This window comes from Bos indicus x Bos taurus, chromosome 4 (assembly GCF_003369695.1).
Source record: "Bos indicus x Bos taurus breed Angus x Brahman F1 hybrid chromosome 4, Bos_hybrid_MaternalHap_v2.0, whole genome shotgun sequence".
NCBI classification, from domain to species: domain Eukaryota; kingdom Metazoa; phylum Chordata; class Mammalia; order Artiodactyla; family Bovidae; genus Bos; species Bos indicus x Bos taurus.
In genome coordinates, this window is record NC_040079.1 from 108624692 (window position 1) to 108635707 (window position 11016).

Here is an 11016-nt window from a genome sequence, read left to right on the forward strand (position 1 = left end):
AAAGAGAAGAGTGAAAAAGTTGCTTTAAGTTCAACATTCAGAAAACTAAGATCATGGCATCGGGTCCCATCACTTCATGGGAAATAGATGGGGAAACAGTGGAAACAGTGTCAGACTTTATTTTTTTGGGCTCCAAAATCACTGCAGATGGTGACTGCAGCCATGAAATTAAAAGACGCTTACTCCTTGGAAGGAAAGTTATGACCAACCTACACAGCATATTCAAAAGCAGAGATGCTACTTTGCCAACAAAGGTCTGTCTAGTCAAGGCTTTGGTTTTTCCAGTGGTCATGTATGGATGTGAGAGTTGGACTATAAAGAAAGCTGAGTGCCAAAGAATTGATGCTTTTGAACTGTGGTGTTGGAGAAGACTCTTGAGAGTCCCTTGGACTGCAAGGAGATCCAACAAGTCCATTCTAAAGGAGATCAGTCCTGGGTGTTCTTTGGAAGGAATGATGCTAAAGCTGAAACTCCAGTACTTGGGCCACCTCATGCGAAGAATTGACTCATTGGAAAAGACTCTGATGCTGGGAGGGATTGGGGGCAGAAGGAAAAGGGGGTGACAGAGGATGAGATGGCTGGATCACATCACCGATGATGGATGTGAGTTTGAGTGAACTCTGGAAGTTGGTGATGGACAGGGAGGCCTGGCATGCTGCAATTCATGGGCTCGCAAAGAGTCGGACATGACTGAGCGACTGAACTGAACTGAATATTTCATTGTGTATATGTATCACAACTTCTTTATCCCTTTATTTGTCGATGGAAATCTAAGTTGTTTCCATGTTCTAGTTATTGTAAATAGTGCTGTGATGAACAATGGGATACATGGGTCTTTTTCAATTTTGGTTTCCTCAGGGTATATGCCTAGGAGTGGGATTGCTGGGTCATATGGTGGTTTTACTTCTAGTTTTTAAAGGAGTCTCCATACCATCTTCCATAATGGCTGTATCTATTCACATCCCCATCAACAGTGCAAGAGTGTTCCCTTTTCTCCACACCCTCTCCAGCATTTATTGTTTGTAGACTTGATCTTAGTTTTCTGAATGTTGAGCTTTAAGCCAACTTTTTCACTCTCCTCTTTCACTTTCATCAAGAGATTCTTTAGTTCCTCTTCACTTTCTGCCATCAGGGTGGTGTTATCTGCATATCTGAGGTTATTGATATTTCTCCCAGCAATCTTGATTCCAGCTTGTGCTTCCTCCAGCCCAGCGTTTCTCATGATGTACTCTGTATAGAAGTTAAATAAGCAGGGTGACAATATACACCTTGACAGACTCCTTTTCCTATTTGGAACCAGTCTGTTGTTCCATGTCCAGTTCTACCTGTTGCTTCCTGACCTACATACAGGTTTCTCAAGAGGCAGGCCAGGTGGTCTGATATTCCCATCTCTTTCAGAATTTTCAATAGTTTATTGTGATCCACACAGTCAAAGGCTTTGGCATAGTCAATAAAGCAGAAGTAGATGTTTTTCTGAAACTCTCTTGAATTTTTGATGATCCAACAGGTGTTGGTAATTAGATCTCTGGTTCCTCTGCCTTTTCTAAAACCAGCTTGAACATCTGGAAGTTCATGGTTCACATATTGCTGAAGCTGGCTTGGAGAATTTTGACCATTACTTTACCAGCGTGTGAGATGAGTGTAATTGTGTGGTAGTTTGAGCATTCTTTGGCATTGCCTTTTTTTGGGATTGGAATGAAAACTGACTTTTTCCAGTCCTGTGGCCACTGTGGAGCATTCCAAATTTGCTGGGATATTGAGTGCAGCACTTTCACAGCATCATCTTTTAGGATTTGAAATAGTTCAACTGGAAAACCATCACCTCCACTAGCTTTGTTCATAGTGATGCTTCCTAAGGCCCACTTGACTTCACATTCCAGGATGTCTGGCTCTAGGTGAGTGATCACACCATCATGATTATCAGGGTTGTGAAGATCTTTTTTTTTTTGTACGGTTCTTCTGTGTATTCTTGCCACCTCTTCTTAATATCTTCTGCTTCTCTTAGGTCCATACCATTTCTGTCCTTTATTGAGCCCATCTTTACCGGAAATGTTCCCTTGGTATCTCTAATTTTATTGAAGAGATCACTAGTCTTCCCCATTCTATTGTTTTCCTCTATTTTTTTGCATTGATTGCTGATACAGCAGTAAAAAATTTAAAGAGACACAAAAGTCTCTATTCTTGTGTAACTTACATTCTAGAAACCATCAAGCAATCAAATCTGAGTCTTTTGAGCTGGATTTCTCTAGATTTATTTTTTAAATTTAACTTTAGGAAGGAAGGTTGTAATCATATTTTATGTCTCTGATAATCAAATCTTTTCAGGAGTTGACTTTATGACCATCAATTTCTGTGTGACAAGCTTGACTTTCATAGCTTGGCTTAATAAGTTATTCATAAATAATAAAAATAACTGAAAATATGAAATTAGCCATCGTTATCCTATTTACAATAACAATTAAATGTAGTAAAATTCAATGAAAGAATTTTCCAACTTAACAAAGAGGTGATATATTATTTTTATGGCTATTATTATCCTGTTCAGAGACAGATACTGTAACTTAGGAGCAATATCCATCACAGAATTTCATGATAACACATTGTACATAAACCAGGATAGTACCTAACTCTCCTCTAAAACCAGATGGTTCAGATGAATTTTTATTAAACTAAAATTGTGATTTTTAACTAGTACACATACAGGATGAGGTAGATTAAAAGATGCTTTGAGGCTTTTCAAGCACCATCTGAATGTGAATTAATATTTTGAAAGACCTTTCCAAGGTCACACAAAATTAGCAGGAAGCAAGAATACCCAGGTTTTCGTTTCCGAGACTGGGGCTTTTTGTATTACACAATTCTTCTTATAAGTGCATAAGCCTGAGAGATGCATGAAGCACAATGGATAAGCTTTCTTTGTATGGTAGCTTAATTGTAAAAACTCCATTTTCAATCTGAGAGAGTGACTCAATAAGCCAATAGGCCTACTTAAGATTTTTTTAAAGTTAAAGAAAGTAGCTAATGGCTTTTAAAATATGTCCTTCATGTGGCCTAGATGTGAAATAGTTTTTGAAATAAAATGCCAAAAGCACTACAGTTTTCAATAATGAATCACTAACCATTTGCCTCTGTTCTAAAACTTGGCTTTTAAGGAAGATATTTTTAAAACTCTAATTACAGTTTACAAAAGCAAAAACATCAGAAAAGTGATGTTTAGTAGCTTAATGGGATTCTTATCAAGCCAATATAGCACTATGAGAAAGCTGTTTCTCTCTTCATCAAAGAATTAGTTGCTCAGTCGTGTCTGACCCTTTGTGACACCAAGTACTATATGGCCCACCAGGCTCCTCTGTCCATGGAATTCTCCAGGCACAAATACTGGAGTGGGTTGCCATTCCCTTTTCCAGAGGCTCTTCCAACCCAGGGATATAACCTAGATCTCCTGCATTGCAGGCAGATTCTTTACCATCTGAGACACAAGTGAAGCCCAATACAGCATTATGAGGAAGCTGTTTCTCTCTTCATCAAAAGGCTGCACACATAAACCAATACCACTGGCTTGAAATTATCAATGTGTGAAACTATCATGCTACTCAAATCAACTGTCGAGCTCTTAAGCACCTAAGTTATACACAAAAGGCTAAAACATTGATTTTCTAGGTGAGAAAATACATGACATGTTGGGAATGCATGAAAATCTCTCTTGAAACAGAAAAGCAGAACCACTACAAAACATTTTCATCTCAATGAATCTACATTTAGTGATGCAAAATCACTACTTGGTTGTAATGAAATTGAAAATAGACCTGATTTCTTCATTTCACTGCTTGAGTAAATCAGTTCTACAAAATATCTCTTTAGTACAAATCAGGAAAAGTCACGCCTTAACTCATTCTTTTTACAGAGTTATAACAATTTTTGCTTGTTATAACTTATTCTTTACTTGTTATATCATTTTCTTTTACTTGTTGGATTTTTATACTGCTCTATATAATAAACATGGTCAGGTTTGTCATTGTTCCCAAGCTAAGATGAAAAGTGATGTGATTGAAATCTTCTGGAAAGCAACCTTAAATATTGGTTCAATGCATGCTGGGGTTAGAGTTTATGTAAGCTCCATGAGGTGTAAGTATTAATATTTTTTGTGTCATTTTTGAATCCAGAAGGTCCATATGGTATACAAGTTACAGGGCTTTCCTTTGCTTCTTTCAGATTATCCTAAACTTTGATCATATTAGGTTACTTTCTCTAATTCCCCAAATCATTCTATATTAGAACAAGAAATGCCAACTACTGTGAAAAACAACCACCAAGTATCAGTGGCTCAGCATGATAAAAATTTGTTTCTTCTTCACATCACTGTTGGCTGAAAGTTAGTTAGTTCGCCTTCAAAAATGTGTCAGGAATCTAGGCTTCTTCCATTTCATAATACTAGCATCTCAAAAATATGGCCCCTTGGAAGGAATGATGCTAAGGCTGAAACTCCAGTACTTTGGCCACCTCATGCAAAGAGCTGACTCATTGCAAAAAACTCTGATGCTGGGAGGGATTGGGGGCAGGAGGAAAAGGGGACGACAAGAGGAGGAGATGGCTGGATGGCATCACCGACTCAATGGACATGAGTCTGAGTGAACTCCGGGAGTTGGTGATGGACAGGGAGGCCTGGTGTGCTATGATTCATGGGGTTGCAAAGAGTTGGACACGACTGAGCAACTGAACTGAACTCACCTGAACTGATGACAAGCACAGAGGAAAACAGTGTGGCCATGCACAGAGTATATTTTCACAGCAGGTTTCAAAATGAATACATTATTTCTGCCTACAGCCCATTAGTCAGAATCCAGTCACGTGGCCACAACCTCACCTCAAGGGAGGCTCACAAATAGTTTTCTTTTGTGTTCAGGAAAAGGAAAGAGGAAAGATAAGCACACAGGCATTTTCTGACACGGTCCCTAAACAACAAGTCTGTAACACCTTAACACTTCAGATTGTCATCCCAACCCTTGAAACCTGGTTATTAGTGGCAGAAGGGGGAGTTGCTGGGGAGATAAAAATGTACAGGCAGGACACATCTAGATACATGATAAACAAGAGCTGTCAGTTGCCTTCTGCAGTTAAGTATCTGTTTCTTCTTTCTGTCCTCCCCACCAGCCACCCCTCCTGGTACTTTCCAGAATCCCCTTGGCCTAACTGGAACAGTTTGATCTGGTCCTTAGAGAGCAAAGACTTTCCAAGATTTCTAAATATCCCGATTTCTACTTCATGAGGAAATTAGATAGCCTTAGTAGAGGCAGCAGAAGGGAAGAAACAAAATATGCCTAAAATTTAAACAGTTAATAGAAATAAATGCTTTTTTGTTGTTGTTGAGATATTACCATGCACGGTTCCAAATTACTCTTATTTAGCTACATATTGGAATAAACTTGCAAACTACTGTGGCCATACTGATTCCTGCCCAAAAATCTAGTGACCTGATAAACTGATATCTCAAAGAAAAGGAAAATGAAAATCAAATTAGAAATAAAAGTTAACAACAACTGAGGGCATTTCAAAAATAAATTTCCATTTTATCAGTTCCTTTCAAAGACACCAATGACAAACATTGTTGTGAATGGAAGAAGTGATTTTCTTTTCAAAGTTTTCCATTCAGTAAGATGACAAAGGTATCTGAAATTACAGATCTGAACTCACCGAGAATCAATGCGTCTCCTACTGGCTTAGCAGCTTTTGTAATTGATGTGACAGTTTCATTTCCCCACTGCCACAGACAATCAGCATGTTACTCCATCTCTCAAACAAACGTGAAAAAAAAAAATCTTCAGTTTTACTTTTTAGTCGTTATTAACATTTTCCAAACAAGATATGGTGGCAATGACAGACAATAGATTCAAGGCTTTGACAACATCCTGCTTTGGATAATAAAAAATAAAAAGTTGTCAGTGTGACTTCATCAACATAGCTAATAATTGCCTCAACAGGATAATTGATCATTTAAATTCTTTCTCTAAGGACCTTTTAAAAAAGGATTCTTCTCAGTACATGAACAAAGGTAGACATGTATTCATGCCCCGATCTATGTTATTTTTTTTTCCCAGAACTATTTTTCTTGCCTCAAGAGGAAAGTAGAAAACCTTTAACTCAGCAATCGAAGACTGTTCATACCTTATCCTCTCTAACCTCATCATTTTTCTCCCTTTTTTCACCCACATACTTTGAACTTAAGCCCCACTGAATTCACTGTTTCAGGAATGCACAATGATCTTTCAGAGGTCTTTCTGCACTGGCTATTTTCTCAGTCTGAAATATATTATATCAGTCAGAATTAGTGAGGTTCTGTTGCAGTAACAAATGATCCCTCGCATGTCAGTGTTTTAAAACACTAGAAATTTACATTTTTACTCCTGCAACATGGATAGGTGAGGCCCATCTCATCATAGGCTCTCTGACACCAAGAGTGGTGGAAACTTCATCTCAAAGTGTGCTTCCATGATTATAGCAGAGGTGAGAAAGAATCATGGTGAATAGTGCACTGGCTCTTACATTTTATGTTTGAAGTGTCAGTCATTTATTCTACTAAAACTTCATTGACCAAAAAGAAAAAAAAAAAGAAGCAGCACGTGATTATTCCTAAATTGAAAAGGGATGAGAAAATACAGTCCTACCAGGGAAGGAAGAAACTCAGGTATTTTTGTTGAGCAGTGCTAATAACTACTGCATCAACTTTCCAACAGGAGAAGTTTAACTCACTTTTCAAAGATCCAAACAAATGTCACCTCCTCTGAGAAGTTTTCCATGACTTCTCAAGATAATGAATTGCTTCTTTATCTTTACCATCCAAATACTTTGCATAGACTTTTTCGGAATACTTATTATATTATAATAAATCTATTACTAATTACTAAATCTAATTCTAATAAATCTATTACTACAGTAAATTAAGCTGAATTACACTGTATTACAATGAAAATTCCTTATTCATATTTTAATGCCAAGTGTCTGGGATAGCTGCAGGTTAGGTTGTGTGTTTGCTAGATGTTCCTTATTGCAGGTTTATTTGTCCATTTTTCTCATTAGACCATAAGCTCGCTGAGGACACAGACTGTGTCTTTTTGCAACATCCTAACTCTAGTGTTTTATAAGAGTACTTGGCTTTAGTAGGTGCCCACTATGTGCTGTGCTGTGCCTAGTCGCTCAGTCATGTCTGACTCTTTGTGAGCCCATGGACTGTAGCCTGCCAGGCTCTTCTGTCCAAGGCAAGTCTCCAGGCAAGAATACTGGAGTGGGTTGCCATGCCCTCCTCCAGAGGATCTTCCCAATCTGGGGATCAAACCCAGGTCTCCCACATTGCAGGCAGATTCTTTACCATCTGAGCCACCAGGGAAGCCCATGAATACTGGAGTTTGTAGCCTATCCCTTCTCCAGGGCATCTTCCCAATCCAGGAATTGAACCGGGGTCTCTTGCATGGCAGGTGGATCTTTACCAGCTGAGCTACCAGGGAAACCTGATGCCCACTATATGTTGGATAAATTAACTAATTGATTAGTTATTTTTGTTATTATACCATGTTATGTGGGGGCAGACTAGATTATGCTGCAGCAAAACAAAACAGAACAAAACAAAAACAGTTCTAAAATATTAGATAAGTTCAGCAACAGTTTATGAATTGCTTGTTATACATATTTTATATGGAAGGGCAAGGGGCTCTGTTCCAGAGGGATCTGACCCAGTGAGGAATCTAGAATGATCTGGGCTCCATATCACTGACTCAATGAACATGAACTTGGGCAAACTCAGGGAGATAGTGAGGGACAGGGAAGCTTGTCATGCTGCAGTCCATGGAGTGGCAAAGAGGCAGACATCACTTAGTGACTGAACAACTACAACATCCATAAACTCAATGTCTTTTCAGATACCCTGACAGAAGAACGGGCTCCCCGGTGGCTCAGGCAGAAAAGAATCTGCCTGCAGTGTGGGAGACCTGGGTTCAGTCCCTGGGTCAGGAAGATCCCCTGGAGAAGGGCATGGCAACCTGCTCCAGTATTCTGGCCTGGAGAATCCCATGGACAGAGGAGCCTGGCGGGCTACGGTCCATAGAGTCACAAAGAGTTGGACACAACTGAGTGACTTTGCACAGGGAAATATTGAGAAACAAATGGAATACTTGGTGTGCATTACTGTTTCTGTGTCATGGTTGAAGAAATATTCTTGTAATATAAAATGTCTACGGTATGGGAAATACAATGTTGTCAAATAACATAATCTGATTTCTGTAGCACTTTTCAAGTGAGAAGATGCTTGAATTCAATAGCTGTATAAAATGCCTATAGAGTTGAGGAGAGTAATCAAGCTGCTGTGTTTGGGGAACAACTATTTCACAGACATTCAAAAAACTTTCAAGTTAAAATGAACCTGCCTTCCAACTTCATGTTAATATCTATAAAAATAAAACCTATGCAATCACACTAGAAGCTAAGAATAATATTTAACTATATGCTAGACACTGGAAAGAATTTACAACTAAAAATGAGGATGGGTGGGTTTCGACACAAATAAGCAAAGTACTGGTATTTGCTCACCTTGCTTCTGAGTCAGCAAAGGGACCCGGTAGGAAATATTTGCTCAAGTTCCACGTGTTTCCCCAGGACAAGAAGGCTGAGCTTTCACTAACTAAAAACTGGGAATTTTTTCACTATTGTATAGGTCTTGTTTCACTGTCATTGTTTAATTGCTAAGTCATGTCCAACTCTTTGAGACCCCATGAACTGTAGCCCACCTGGCTCCTCTGTCCATAGGATTCTCCAGGCGTGAATACTGGAGTGGGTGGCCATGTCCTCCTCCAGGGGACCTTCCTGACCCAGAGATTGAATTGAACTTTTGTCTCCTATATGTAAAGAATCCCAGGTGATTCTTTACATTGAGCCACCTGGCAACCATTATTTCATTAAGCAGTCATAATTTATGTTCCTTTCTTATACTTTAATACACACACACATTTAAGCAGTTTTTTTAAAAAAGTGGTCCAAGGAGCTTTTAGATGTGTGAGTAGTTCATCAGGACTCTGGATAAAATTTGTTTCTGATACATCTCCCCTAACTTTGTCCTCCTAGCTCCACTGTGGCCTAGTAATATAATCAATTTTATTCTACCTCTGGTTTATTCTGATTTGCATTGTTCAAAAGAATCCATCATAAATATTATTATCTATAAAACTGGAAGAAAGATATAATTTTGAGGCTTATTGAACTTATGTCATCTACCTTTGCTAAATACTGCAAAAAGAGGACATGGAAGACAAATTAATTTTTTACTACTCAGCTAATGAAAATTACCTGTGATAAGAACTGGTGCTCCTAAATTTTATTCTAATTAAAAGTTAATATAAGTTATTCAGGTTCAACTAAAAATCCCTTTCATAACGTTGTGTACAAATTTATATTAGAGCTGATTTCAACTGATTGTGTCAAAGATTGGCTTTGAGTTTTTTAAAAAATAATTAAGCAACAAATAGTTGATTTTGGTCTTTCTTTCTCCCTTAAGAAAGCCATTGCTGAATCACAAGTATTAGCTTTGTCCTCCTAAAATATGGTGCTGAGGAAGATAGCTTCGGATTCCCCTTTTAACAGCTGGTTCAATTCAGTTTAAGTGATAATTACTTAGCCTCTATTATGTACCACTTAACACTAGTGCTGGAGAAGCTAAAGGCACGTTAGAGACGACTCACGTCCTTGAAGAACTTCTAGGAGACAGTCGCAGAGATTTTTTTAAATTATAGTATTGCATTGGCCAAAAAGTTCAGGTTTATCCTGAAATCTTACTGAAAAACTCAAAGGAACTTTTTGGCCAAGCCAATATAGTACCGGGATCAGTTAGGATATAATGGGCATACAATAAAAACATTTTGGTTGACAAATTAGAAGTATGTTCCAGTTGTCAGGAAAATCTTTCAGTGGAATGGTTCCCACCTGTACTTTTCCCTACCCGAAGGAAATAAAATGGCAGACAGGAAGGACAGAAAGCTAGGTGAAACAAGGTAGCAAGTGCATACAGGGCAGTGCTCATTGAACTGTGAAATTTCTGTAAGCTTACAGGAAGGACAGAAAGCTAGGTGAAACAAGGTAGGAAGTGCATACAGGGCAGTGCTCATTGAACTGTGAAATTTCTGTAAGCTTACTAGAAGTATTTTGGCATTTTTAGGATTAGAGTGGTAGGTGATAAATGGTCAGGTGGAATGAAACCATAGAATGCTTCAATTTATTATTAACACAGATTTAAATTTACTCTATAGGAAATGAGTTACCTTGGTAATGTTGAAAGCTTGAGAATGACATTCTCCCGTTTATTATTAATACTTAGTGATCCAAATATTTAGGAGGGTAGAGCTGAGAATGGCAGCAAGGAATCCTCTTAGAAGGCTAATACAGTTAGTTGACCCTTGAACACTGTGGGGGTTAGGGAGGCTACCTTCAGTGCAGTCAAACCCCAAGTGCAACCTAGAGTCAGTTCTCTCCATGCGTGGCTCCTCCATACCTGCAGTCCCACAGCCATAAACTTAACCAGCTCTGACCTTGCAGCACTGCAGTATTTATTACTGAAAAAAATGTGTGTATAAGTGAACTGCACATTTCAAACCCACGCTGTTCAAGGGTCAACTGTAAATTAACTCCAAGTGGGAGAAGATAAAAGTGTGAGCAAGTCCTGTTTATCAAGGAATTTGAAAACAGAAAAAAATCATGTTCCATTTCTACCTATGCAGAGATGCATGCTCCTGCTAACCATGGGGATGCTTTGGGTTATGTAAGAAACCAGGGTGTTCTTGGTTGATTCAGGGGCTGAAACTGTTCAGTCCACAGAGGCTAGGGCTGAGGATACCCACAATGACAGGATAGAGAAGGGAATGGCAACCCACTCCAGTATTCTTGCCTGGAGAATTCCACGGACAGAAGAACCAGGCAGGCTACAGTCCATTGGGTCACAAAGAGTCAGACACGACTCTGAGTGACTAACACACACACACA